This window comes from Procambarus clarkii, chromosome 41 (genome assembly GCF_040958095.1).
Source record: "Procambarus clarkii isolate CNS0578487 chromosome 41, FALCON_Pclarkii_2.0, whole genome shotgun sequence".
NCBI classification, from domain to species: Eukaryota; Metazoa; Arthropoda; class Malacostraca; order Decapoda; family Cambaridae; genus Procambarus; species Procambarus clarkii.
In genome coordinates, this window is record NC_091190.1 from 6,009,752 (window position 1) to 6,024,440 (window position 14,689).

Sequence of the window (14,689 nt, forward strand, 5' to 3'; positions counted from 1 at the left end):
GTCGTTATTTCAAACTGCGAATACGGGCAGAAAGCCAGAATTTTGCTCCAAAATATGACTCAAGGGTCGAATTTGGGATGTTTGGGATATTTTGAAAACTGTAGGGGGGCTCTTGCAAAATGTGACCCATCGCTTCTCTCGGAAATTTGCATATTTCCGGTATAGAAAAGTCGCAATTTCAAATGGCGAATACGTGCAGTGAATCAGAATTTGGCTCCAAAATATACCTCAAGGGTCGATTTTGGAATGTTTTGAATGTTTTGAAAACTGCAGGTTTTGAAAACTGCAAAATGTGATCCATCGCCGCTTTAAGTAATTGGCATATTTTCGGTATAAAATTCGTAATTTCAAACTGCGAATACGTGCAGAGAGCCAGAATTTGGCTCCAAAATTTGGCTCAAGGGTTAAATTTGAGAAGTTTGGGATAATTTTCAAACTGCTGAAGGGTTTGGTCAAAATGTGACCCATCGCCGCTCTCAGAAATTGGCATATTTTCGGTATAAAAAGTCGTAATTTCAAACTGAGAATACGTGCAGAAAGCCAGAATTTGGCTCCAAAATATGGCTCAAGCGTCAAATTTGCGATGTTTGTGATTTTTTTAAAACAGCAGGGGGGGATTTGGGCAAAATGTGACCCATCGCCTAACCCAGTAATTGGCATATATTCGGATTAAAAATTCGTTATTTCATACTGCGAATACGTGCAAAGAGCGAGAATTTGTCTCCAAAATATTGCTCAAGCGCCGAATTTTGAATGTTTGGGATATTTTGTAAACTGCAGGGAGGATTTGGTCAAAATGAGATCCATCGACGCTTTTAGTAATTAGCATATTTTCGGTATAAAAAGTCGTAATTTCAAATTCCGAATACGTGCAGAGAGCCAGAATTTGGCTCCAAAATATCTCTCAAGGTTCGAATTTGGGATATTTGGGATATTTGAAACCTGCAGGGGGGTTTGGAGCAAAATGTGACCCATCGCCGCTCTCAGTAACTGGCATATTTTCGGTATAAAAAGTCGTAATTTCAAACTGCGAATACGTGCAGAGAGCTAGAATTTGGCTCCTAGATATGGTTCAAGCATTGAATTTAGGATGTTTGGAATATTTTGAAAATTGCAGGGAGGGTTTGGGCAAAATGTGACCCATCGCTGCTTTGGGATATTTGGCATATTTGGCATAGTAATTGGCATATTTTCGGTATAAAAAGTCGTAATTTCAAACTGAGAATACGTGCAGAAAGCCAGAATTTGGCTCCAAAATCTGGCTCAAGTGTCAAATTTGCGATGTTTGTGATTTTTTTAAAACAGCAGGGGGGGGGGGGGGTTGGGCAAAATGTGACCCATCGCCTCTCCCAGTAATTGGCATATATTCGGATTAAAAATTCGTAATTTCAAACTGCGAATACGTGCAAAGAGCGAGAATTTGTCTACAAAATATTGCTCAAGCGTCGAATTTGGGATGTTTGGGATATTTTGAAAACTGCAGGGAGGATTTGGTCAAAATGAGACCCATCGCTGCTTTTAGAAATTGCCATATTTTCGGTATAAAAAGTCGTATTTTCAAACTCCGAATACGTGCAGAGAGCCAGAATTTGGCTCCAAAATATCTCTCAAGGTTCGAATTTGGGATATTTGGGATATTTGAAAACTGCAGGGGGGTTTGGAGCAAAATGTGACCAATCGCCGCTTTCAGTAACTGGCATATTTTCGGTATAAAAAGTCGTAATTTCAAACTGCGAATACGTGCAGAGAGCCAGAATTTGGCTCCAAAATTTGGCTCAAGGGTTAAATTTGAGAAGTTTGGTATATTTTTAAAACTGCTGAAGGGTTTGGTCAAAATGTGACCCATCGCCTCTCTCAGAAATTGGCATATTTTCGGTATAAAAAGTCGTAATATCAAACTGAGAATACGTGCAGAAATCCAGAATTTGGCTCCAAAATATGGCTCAAGCGTCAAATTTGCGATGTTTGGGATTTTTTTAAAACAGCAGGGGGGGATTTGGGCAAAATGTGACCCATCGCCTAACCCAGTAAGTGGCATATATTCGGATTAAAAATTCGTAATTTCATACTACGAATACGTGCAAAGAGCGAGAATTTGTCTCCAAAATATTGCTCAAGCGCCGAATTTTGAATGTTTGGGATATTTTGTAAACTGCAGGGAGGATTTGGTCAAAATGAGATCCATCGACGCTTTTAGTAATTGGCATATTTTCGGTATAAAAAGTCGTAATTTCAAATTCCGAATACGTGCAGAGAGCCAGAATTTGGCTCCAAAATATCTCTCAAGGTTCGAATTTGGGATATTTGGGATATTTGAAACCTGCTGGGGTTTTTGTCAAAATGTGACCCATTGCCGCTCTCAGAAATTGGCATATTTTCGGTATAAAAAGTCGTAATTTCAAAGTGAGAATACGTGCAGAGAGCCAGAACTTGGCTCCAAAATATGACTCAACCGTCAAATTAGAGATGCTTGTGATTTTTTTTTAAACTGCAAGGGGGGGGGGGGGGGTTTGGGCAAAATGTGACCCATCGCCTCTCCCAGTAATTGGCATATGTTCGGATTAAAAATTCGTAATTTCAAACTACGAATACGTGCAGAGAGCCAGAGTTTTGCTCCAAAATATGGCTCAAGGGTCGAATTTGGGATGTTTGTGATATTTTGAAAACTGCATGGGGGTTTGGGCAAAATGTGACCCATCGCCGCTCTCAGTAATTGGCATATTTCGGTATAAAATTCGTAATTTCAAACTGCGAATAAGTGCAGAGATCCAGAATTTGGCTCCTAAATATGGTTCAAGCATCGAATTTGGCATTTTTTGAATATTTTGAAAATTGCGGGGAGGGGTTGGGCAAAATGTGGCCCATCGCTGCTCTTAGTAATTGGCATATTTTCGGTATAAAAAGTCGTAATTTTAAACGGCGAATACGTGCAGAGAGCCAGAATTTGGCTCCAAAATATGGATCAAACGTCGAATTTGGGATGTTTGGGATATTTAAAAACTGCAGGGAGGGTTTGGGCAAAATGTGATCCATCGCCGCTTTCAGTAATTAACATATTTTCGGTATGCAGGCGATGAGTCACAATAACGTGACTGAAGTATGTTGACCAGACCACACACTAGAAATTGAAGGGACGACGACGTTTCCAAAATAATCTTTCCTGCCTCTACTCTACACAGACGCCGTCTTGTAGAATCGGCTCTTATAAACAATGTACCCAACATGAACTTGAGTCCTGGCTTTGTTGCTGTGGACTCTTCCCTTTCACAGTATATACTCAAATGCTCTAATCTTTCTAACAAACGTGACTTAACATAAGCTTTCCCCCTTCCATTTATTTATTTCTCTTTCCTTTTCTTTCTCTCTTCTCCCTTTTTCTGTTCATTGTCTTCTCCTACGCTCCCTTGCTATCCTCTTCTTTTTCCTATTACTATCTCCTTCGGTGGTTATAATAGGAGCTGCCTCGTATGGGCCAATAGGCCTGCTGCAGTTCTCATTACTACTATCCCCTACACCTGACTTTCCTCCTCAGCTCTCTCTTGCCTATTTATTGCCTGTCCCTACCTCCTCATCACAATCGTCTTGAGAATGGTCCTGGACGGACCGAAACGTCGTCGTCCCTTCAATTTCTAGTGTGTGGTCTGGTCAACATACTTCAGCCACGTTATTGTGACTCATCGCCTACATATGGATACCACACGTACGCGTCTTACTCTGTTTAATTTCTTTGATGCTCTACCTTCCTTCAAACGGCCTTTTCGCGCCTTTGAATCTTCCCATCTTGCCGCCAAGCGTCGAAAGATCCAGCTCAGGTTTCTTAAAGACTGTCTTGCTGAGCAAGTTCTCCCTCATTCTTTATCTCACTTTCTCCAGTTCATCACTTCGGGATCTCCTTTCCCTGAACATGCCCGCCTTCTTCTTCAAGAACTTATTCATGCCACCTCCTTGCAAGTTGACGAGGCTTTTCTTGCTGTTCGTCAACAGCAACGCTTTCTGTCCTCTTCTCTTCCCAGTGATCTATGCAATATCATTTTTCCAATTGCATTTGGCACTGCTCACGTCTCCTCTTCCCACCACTCCTCCACACTACACAACAAACTTCAACGCCTGATCTCCAACAGTCCTTGGGCCAAATACTCTCTCTCTGACTGTGTTACCAACCTTTCGTCCTACTCTCTTTCTAAGCACCAGCAAGAACTTCTTGGTCTTGGTCTGTCTTTTGCTACTTCCCCTGGCCCACGCTGTGGCATTGATCTCATTAGTTCCTTTGACAGGTTTGTCAATTCTAACTCTAGTACTCTTTCGGACCTGTCTGCCTTTAGAGGGGCCATTATCCCCGTTCTTGACAGCTTGTTTTCTAAAAATAACCACTTTCCTCGTCGCTTCCAGCTTGCCCTTGCCTCCCTGAAATCTAACAACTCTATTCTTATCCTTCCTTCCGACAAAAGCAATTCGGTGGTTGTCCTTGACCGTGAGGACTACCTCCGAAAAGCAGATGTCTTGCTCTCTGACTCTCACACTTATGCTCCTCTGACTTCTAACCCTTTGGATCGCCTCAAAACTTCCTTTAACCGCAAACTAAGACAGCTCTCTAGTCTTTGCCCTCCTGACTTTGATTTCATTACACGTTTCCGTGTCATCTGCCCTTCTCTTCCTTATTTCTATGGTCTTCCTAAGACTCATTAACCTGGTGTTCCTCTTCGTCCTATCATTTCTTCACGGGGCTCTGTCAGCTATCCTCTTGCCTCCTGGCTCGCTAAAACCCTGACACCTTACCTTGGCACTTTTTCCCCTGCCCACCTTCGTCACTCTCAGGACTTCATAGAAAGACTGCGCCTGCAACCCTCTTGTAAGATGCTTAGTCTTGATGTCGACTCTTTGTTCACTAATGTTCCGCTCGATGACGTTCTCTCTTTCCTCAGACAGAAGGCGTCAGAGGGCCTCCTTCCTCTCCCACTTCCCACTGACGTTTTCCTCGATCTCATTAGACTCTGTGTTGAATCTAACTCTTTCTCTTTCAACGGTAAATATTACACTCAAACTTTCGGCGTCGCTATGGGTTCCCCTCTCTCCCCTGTTCTTGCTAATTTCTACATGGAATACTTCGAAACTGTTCTTCTTCCTTCTATTGATACTCGTCCCTCTCTCTGGCTTCGATATGTTGATGACATTTTTGCTTTATGGCCTCATGACCTTAATCTTTTCCAGCCTTTCCTCGCCTCTCTTAACAATCTGGCTCCTTCTATCCATTTCAAAGTTGAATGGGAATCTAATTCCCTCCTTCCTTTTCTTGATGTTCATGTTCACAGCTCTGTGTCTGGGTTCTCTTTCTCTGTCTACCGTAAACCCATGCATAGTGGCATGTACATTGACTTCTTTTCCTACCATCCTCCTTCTGGTAAGAAAAGTGTCCTCGTCTCTCTCTTCCTCCGCGCTCTACGCATCAGCGACCCTCAGTTTCTTGATTCTGAAATTGCCTTTATCTACAAATCATTCTCTCGCCTTGGTTATCCTTTGCATTTCATCAACTGTGCCCACTCTCAAGCTAAACGAAATTTCTTTCATCCTAAACCTGCTTCCAACACTAGTAGCACTGTACTATGCCTTCCCTTCATATCTGAACTCAAAACTTTTACCAATACCTTTCGTCCTCTTGACATTAAACTCGCCTTTCGACAAACTAACACACTTCGTAGCAATCTAGTTCACACTGCTCCTCCTGCTTCTAATGCTGCTGGTGTCTACTCTATTTCCTGTTCATCTTGTCCTCTCCAATACTTTGGCGAAACTGACCGTACACTGAATGACAGACTTAAAGAACACAAGAGAAGTGTTAAGTCTGCAGACACTAACAATGCTCTCTTCTGCCATGTGAGGGATTCTAATCATCCCATTGATTGGTCTTCCTCCAAAATAATCTTTCCTGCCTCTACTCTACACAGACGCCGTCTTGTAGAATCGGCTCTTATAAACAATGTACCCAACATGAACTTGAGTCCTGGCTTTGTTGCTGTGGACTCTTCCCTTTCACAGTATATACTCAAATGCTCTAATCTTTCTAACAAACGTGACTTAACATAAGCTTTCCCCCTTCCATTTCTTTCTTTATCTTTCCTTTTCTTTCTCTCTTCTCCCTTTTTCTGTTCATTGTCTTCTCCTACGCTCCCTTGCTATCCTCTTCTTTTTCCTATTACTATCTCCTTCGGTGGTTATAATAGGAGCTGCCTCGTATGGGCCAATAGGCCTGCTGCAGTTCTCATTACTACTATCCCCTACACCTGACTTTCCTCCTCAGCTCTCTCTTGCCTATTTATTGCCTGCCCCTACCTCCTCATCACAATCGACTTGAGAATGGTCCAGGACGGACCGAAACGTCAACGTCCCTTCAATTTCTAGTGTGTGGTCTGGTCAACATATTTTCGGTATAAAATTCGTAATTTCAAATTGCGAATACGTGCAGAGATCCCGAATTTGGCTCCAAAATTTGGCTCAAGGGTTGAATTTGAGATATTTTTAAAACTGCTGAGTGGTTTAGTCAAAATTTGACCCATCGCCGCTTTCAGTAATTGGCATATTTTCTTTATAAAAAGTCGTAATTTTAATTTGAAAATACATGCAGAGAGCCAGAATTTGGCTGCAAAAGCATCAAGCATCAAGCAATTTGATGCTCAAGCATCAAATTTGGGATGTTTGTGATATTTTGAAAACTGCAGGGGGGGTTTGGGCAAAATGTGATCCATCGCCGCTTTATGTACTTGGTATACTTTATGTACCAGAATTTGGCTCCTAAATATGGTTCAAGCATTGAATTTGGGATGTTTTGAATATTTTGAAAATTGCAGGGAGGGTTTGGGCAAAATGTGATCCATCGCTGCTTTAAGTAATTGATTTATTTTCGGTATAAAGATTCGTAATTTCAAACTGCAAATACGTGCAGAGAACCAAAATTTGGCTGCAAAATATGGCTCAAGGTTCGAATTTGGGATGTTTGGGATATTTTGAAAACTGTAGGGAGGGTTCTTGCAAAATGTGACCCATCGCTTCTCTCATAAATTTGCATATTTCCGGTAAAAAAAATCGTAATTTCAAACGGCGAATACGTGCAGAGAGCCAGAATTTGGCTCCAAAATTAGCTCAAGGGTCGAATTTGGGATGTTTGGGATATTTTGAAAATTGCAGGGGGAGGGGTAGGGCAAAATGTGACCCATCGCTGCTCTCAATAATTGGCATATTTTCGGTTTAAAAAGTCGTAATTTCAAACTGCGAATACGTGAAAGGAGCCAGAATTTGGGCCCTAAATATGGCTCGAGCGTTGAATTTGGGATGTTTGGGATATTTTGAAAACTGCAGGGAGGTTTGGGAAAAATGTGACCCATCGCTGCTCTCAGTAATTGGCATATTTTCGGTGTAAAATTCGTAATTTCACACTGCAAATACGTGCAGACAACCAGAATTTGGCTCCAAAATATGGCTCAAGGGTCGAATTTGGGATGTTTGGGATATTTTGAAAACTGCAGGGGAGTTCTTGCAAAATGTGGCCCATCGCTTCCCTCATAAATTTGCATATTTATGGTATAAAAAATCGTAATTTCAAACGGCGAATACGTGTAGGGAGCCAGACGTTGGGTTTAAAATATGGCTCGAGCGTTGAATTTGGGATGTTTGGGATATTTTGAAAATTACAGAGGGAGTGGTTGGGCAAAATGTGACCCATCGCTGCTCTCAGTAATTGGCATATTTTCGGTGTAAAAAGTCGTAATTTCAAACTGCGAATACGTGTAGGGAGCCAGAATTTGGGTCCAAAATATGGCTCAAGGGTCGAATTTGGGATGTTTCGGATATTTTGAAAAGTGCAGGGATGGTTTGGGCAAAATGTGGCCCATCGCTGCTCTCAGTAATTGGCATATTTTCGGTATAAAAAGTCATTATTTCAACCTGCGAATACGTGCAGAGAGCCAGAATTTGACTCCTAAATATAGCCCAAGAGTCGAATTTGGGATATTTTAAAAACTGCAGGGGGGGAGGGGTTTGGGAATATGTGACCCATTGTTGCTCTCAGTAATTGGCATGTTTTCGGTGTAAAAAGTCGTAATTTCAAACTGCGAATACGTGCAGAGAGCCAGAATTTGGCTCCACAATATGGCTCAAGCAATGAATTTGGGATGTTTGGTATATTTTGAAAACTGCAGGGAGGGTTTGGGCAAAATGTGATCCATTGCCGCTTTCAGTAATAGGCATATTTTTGGTATAAAAAGTCGTAATTTCATACTGCGATCACGAGCAGAGAGCCAGGATTTGGCTTCAAAATATGGCTCAAGCGTCGAATCTGGGATGTTTGGAATATTTTGAGAAGTGTATGGGGGGGTTTGTGCAAAATGTGACATATCGCTGCTTCCAGAAATCTGCATATTTCCGGTATAAAAAGTCGTAATTTCAAACAGCGAACACGTGCAGAGAGCCAGAATTTGGCTCCAAAACATGGCTCAAGCGTCGAATTTTGGGATGTTTAGGATATTTTGAAAACTGCAGGGCGGGTTTGGGCAAAATGTGATCCATCGCTGCTTTATGTACTTGGTATACTTTCGGTATAAAAAGTCGTAATTTCAAACTACGAATATGTGCAGAGTGCCAGAGTTTTGCTCCAAAATATGGCTCAAGGGTCGAATTTGGGATGTTTGTGATATTTTGAAAACTGCATGGGGGTTTGGGGAAAATGTGACCCATCGCCGCTCTTAGTAATTGGCATATTTTCGGTATAAAAAGTCGTAATTTCAAACTGCGAATAAGTGCAGAGATCCAGAATTTGGCTCCTAAATATGCTTCAAGCATCGAATTTGGGATGTTTAGAAGATTTTGAAAACTGCAGGGAGGGTTTGGGCAAAATGTGATCCATCGCCGCTTTCAGTAATTGGCATATTTTCGGTATAAAAATTCGTAATTTCAAACTGCGAATACTACAGAGAGCCAGAATTTGGCTCCAAAATATTGCTCAAGCGTTGAATTTGGAATGTTTGGGATATTTTGAAAACTGCAGAGAGTTAGAAACTTTTCTCACGTTTTTCATGTAGTGAGATTTTACGTAAATATATTCGTTTTTAACAATATTTCGATACTACTTAATGTTTCTCACGATACGTGACTTGGCCTTCAAATCTCAGAATTTCGCATAATATTGCATTATTTTTAACAAGATTTCTTGCATTTTGTTTTGTACTAAATATCATCGAATTTAGCAATATTTTAACGTTTATCATCCCATTTTCTTTTATGTGATGCAAACAAAATATCATCGAATTAGGCAATATTTTGCCGTTTATTCACGTTTTTGTGAATTATCAGTTCATTGTTATAATTCTATATATATACGATAAAAATGATGCAAACACATAATTGCTAAGAAATTAACCTTAAATACTTCATTTTCAATCAACTATTTGTTTCTCGTTTGGATACTGTGTAAGATATTGAAAGGGGGAGAATTTCTGCCTATATTGCATATATCGGCGTTTCAGCTGGATTAGAGCGGTTTTACGTGTACATCTTCCATTGGTAATATAAACGGAAAATCAGAAATATTTTTGTTATTTCTAATGAAAACATATTGATTTTTATCATTTGTATTCGAAACAACATTTTAATATGTCTTTTTAAGGATCTAAATAATACGAAACTTCGTTTTATGATTTTAAGTTAAAATTCTCAAATTTGGTAATATAGTGACTTTTCTCGCTTTATCATGAAGTGTGATTTTACGTAAATATATTCGTTTTTACCAACATTTCGATACTACTTAATGTTTCTCACGATATGTGATTTGGCCTTCAAATCTCAGAATTTCGCATAATATTGCATGTTTAGCAATTTTTTCTGCATTTTGTTTTAAACTAAAAATCTTCTAATTTAGCAATATTTTGACGTTTATCATCCCCTTTTCCATTATGTGATTTAAATAAAATATCAACGAATTAGGCAATATTTTGCAGTTTTTTCACGTTTTTGTGAATTTTCAGTTAATTGTTATTATTCATTATATATACCATACAAATGAGGCAAACACATAATTGCTTAGAAATTAACCTTAAATACTTCATTTTCAATCTATTATTTGTTTCTCGTTAAGATACTGTGTAAGATATTGAAAAGGGGAGAAGTTCTGTTTTTATTGCATATATCGACGTTTCAGCCGGATTAGAGCGGTTTTACGTGTACATCTTCCATTGGTAATATAAACGGAAAATCAGGAACATTTTAGTTAATTCTAATGAAAATACATTGATTTTTATTATTTGTATTGGAAACAACATTTTAATATGTCTTTTCTAGGATCTAAGTAATACGAAACTCAGCTTTATGATTTCCAGTTAAAATCCTCAAATTTGGTAATATAGTGACTTTTCTCATGTTTTTCATGTAGTGAGATTTTACGTAAATATATTCGTTTTTAACATTATTTCGATACTAATTAATGTTTCTCACGATATGTGATTTGGCCTTCAAATATCATAATTCCGCATAATATTGCATATTTAGCAAGTTTTCTTTTATTTTTTTTTTGTACTAAAAATCATTGAATTTAGCAATAATTTGACGTTTATCATCCTCTTTTCCTTTATGTCATTTAATAAAAAATATCAACGAATTAGGCAATATTTTGCCGTTTTTCCACGTTTTTGTGAATTTAAAGTTTATTGCTATTAATTCATTAAATATACGATAAAAATGATGCAAACACATAATTGATTAGAAAATAACCCTAAATATTTCATGTCCAATCAACAATTTGTTTCTCGTTAAGATACTGTGTAAGATATTGAAAAGGGGAGAAATTCTGTTTTTATTGCATATATCGACGATTCAGCCGGATTAGAGCGGTTTTTCGTTTGCATCTTCCATTGGTAATATAAACGGAAAATCAGGAACATTTTAGTTAATTCTAATGAAAACACATTGCTTTTTATCATTTGTATTGGAAACAACATTTTAATATGTCTTTTCTAGTATCTAAATAATACGAAACCTCGCATAATGATTTGAAGTTAAAATCCTCAAATTTGGTAATATAGTGACTTTTTTCACGTTTTTTATGTAGTGTGATTTTACGTAAACATATCAATTTTTACCAAAATTTCGATACTATTTCATGTTTTCTCACGATATGTGATTTGGCCTTCAAATCTCAGAATTTCGCAAAATATTGCATTTTTTTAGCAACATTTCTTGCATTTTGTTTTGTACTTAATATCATCGAATTTAGCAATATTTTGACGTTCATCATCCCATTTTCTTTTATGTGATGTAAACAAAATATCATCGAATTAGGCAATATTTTGCCGTTTTTCCACGTTTATGTGAATTTTCAGTTTATTGTTATAATTCTATATATATATACGCTAAAAATGATGCAAACACATAATTGCTTAGAAATTAACCTTAAATACTTCATTTTCAAACAACTATTTGTTTCTCGTTTGGATACTGTGTAAGATATTGAAAAGGGGAGAATTTCTGCATATATTGCATATATCGGCGTTTCAGCTGGATTAGAGCGGTTTACGTGTACATCATCCATTGGTAATATAAACGGAAAATCAGAAATATTTTTGTTAATTCTAATGAAAACACATTAATTTTAATCATTTGTATTGGAAACAACGTTTAATATGTCTTTTCTAGGATCTAAATAATGCGAAACTTCGCTTTATTATTTGAAGTTAACATCCTCATATTTGGTAATATAGTGACTTTTCTCAGGTTTTCATGTAGTTTGATTTTACGTAAATATATTTTTTTTACCACTATTTCGATTCTACTTAATGTTCCTCATGATTTTTGATTTGGCTTTCAAATCTCAGAATTTCGCATAATATTGCATTTTTTAGCAAGTTTTCTTGCATTTTGTTTAGTACTAAAAATCATCGAATTTAGCAATATTTTGACGTTTATCATCCCCTTTTCCATTATGTGATTTAAACAAAATACCATCGAATTAGGCAATATTTTGCAGTTTTTTCACGTTTTTGTGAATTTTCAGTTTATTGTTATTAATTTCTAAACAATTATGTGTTTGCAACATTTGTATCGTATATATAATGAATAATAACAATAAACTGAAAATTCACAAAAACGTGAAAAAACTGCAAAATATTGCCAAATTCGATGATATTTTGTTTAAATCACATAATGGAAAAGGGGATGATAAACGTCAAAATATTGCTAAATTCGATGATTTTTGGTACTAAACAAAATGCAAGAAAACTTTCTAAAAAATGTAATATTATGCGAAATTCTGAGATTTGAAGGCCAAATCACATATCGTGAGAAAACATGAAGTAGTATCGAAATATTGGTAAAAACTAATATGTTTATGTAAAATCACACTACATGAAAAACGTGAAAAAAAGTCACTATATTACCAAATTTGAGGATTTTAACTTCAAATCATTATGCGAGGTTTCGTATTATTTAGATCCTAGAAAAGACATATTAAATGTTGTTTCCAATACAAATGATTAAAATCAATGTGTTTTCATTAGAATTAACAAAAATGTTCCTGATTTTCCGTTTATATTACCAATGGAAGATATACACGTAAAACCTCTCTAATCCAGCTGAAACGCCGATATATGCAATAAAAGCAGAAATTCTCCCCTTTTCAATATCTTGCACAGTATCCAAACGAGAAACAAATAGTTGATTGAAAATGAAGTATTTAAGGTTAATTTCTAAGCATTTATGTGTTTGCATCATTTTCATCGTATATATATAGAATTATAAGAATAAACTGAAAATTCACAAAAACGGGAAAAAACGGCAAAATATTGCCTAATTCGATGATATTTTGTTTACATCACATAAAAGAAAATGGGATGATGAACGTCAAAATATTGCAAAATTCGATGATATTAAGTACAAAACAAAAAGCAAGAAATCTTGCTAAAAAAATGCATTATTATGCGAAATTCTGAGATATGAAGGCCAAATCACATATCGTGAGAAAACATGAAGTAGTATCGAAATATTAGTAAAAACGAATATATTTACGTAAAATCACACTAAATGAAAAACGTAAAAAAAAGTCACTATATTACTAAATTTGAGGATTTCAACTTCAAATCATAATGCGAGGTTTCGTATTATTTAGATCCTAGAAAAGACATATTAAAATGTTGTTTCCAATACAAATGATAAAAATCAATGTGTTTTCATTAGAATTAACTAAAATGTTCCTGATTTTCTGTTTATATTACCAATAGAAGATGTACACGTAAAACCACTCTAATCCGGCTGAAACGTCGATATATGCAATGAAAACTGAACTTCTACCATTCTCAATATCTTACACAGTATCTTAACGAGAAACAAATAGTTGATTGAAAATTAAGTATTTAAGGTTATTTTATAACCAATTATTTGTTTGCATCATTTTTATCGTATATTTATTGAATTAATAACAATAAACAGAAAATTCGCAAAAACCTGGAAAAACGGCAAAATATTGCCTAATTCGATGATATTTTGTTTAAATCACATAAAGGAAAAGGGGATGATAAACGTCAAAATATTGCTAAATTAGATGATTTTTAGTACAAAACAAAATGCAAGAAAACTTGCTAAACATGCTATATTTTGCGAAATTCTAAGATTTGAAGGTTAAATCGTGAGAAACATTAAGTAGTATCGAAATATTGGTAAAAACGAATTTATATACGTAAAATCACACTACATGAAAAAAGCGAGAAAAGTCACTATAGAACCAAATTTGAGAATTTTTACTTCAAATCATAAAGCGAAGTTTCGTATTATTTAGATCCTTGAAAAGACGTATTAAAATGTTGTTTCCAATACAAATGATAAAAATCAATGTGTTTTCATTAGAATTAACTAAAATGTTCCTGATTTTCCGTTTATATTACCAATGGAAGATGTACACGTAAAACCGCTCTAATCTGGCTGAAACGTCGACATATGCAATAAAAACAGAACTTCTCCCCTTTTCAATATCTTACACAGTATCTTAACGAGAAACAAATAGTTGATTGAAAATGAAGTATTTAAGGTTAATTTCTAAGAAATTATGTGTTTGCATCATTTATATCGTATATATATAATGAATAATGACAATAAACTGAAAATTCACAAAAACGTGAAAAAACTGCAAAATATTGCCTAATTCTATGATATTTTCTTTAAATCACATAATGGAAAAGAGGATGGTAAACATCAAAATATTGCTAAATTCGATGATTTTTGGTACAAAACCAAATGCAAGAAAACTTGTTAAAAAAATGTAATATGCGAAATTCTGAGATTTGAAAGCCAAATCACATATCGTGAGAAAACATGAAGTAGTATCGAAATATTGGTAAAAACTAATATGTTTATGTAAAATCACACTACATGAAAAACGTGAGAAAAGTCACTATATTACCAAATTTGAGATTTTTAACTTCAAATCATAAAGCGAAGTTTCGTATTATTTAGATCCTTGAAAAGACCTATTAAAATGTTGTTTCCATTACAAATGGGAAAAATCAATGTGTTTTCATTGGAATTAACTAAAATGTTCCTGATTTTCCGTTTATATTACAAATGGAAGATGTATACGTAAAACCGCTGTAATCCGGCTGAAACGTCGATATATGCAATAAAAACAGAAATTCTCCCCTTTTCTTACACAGTATCTTAACGA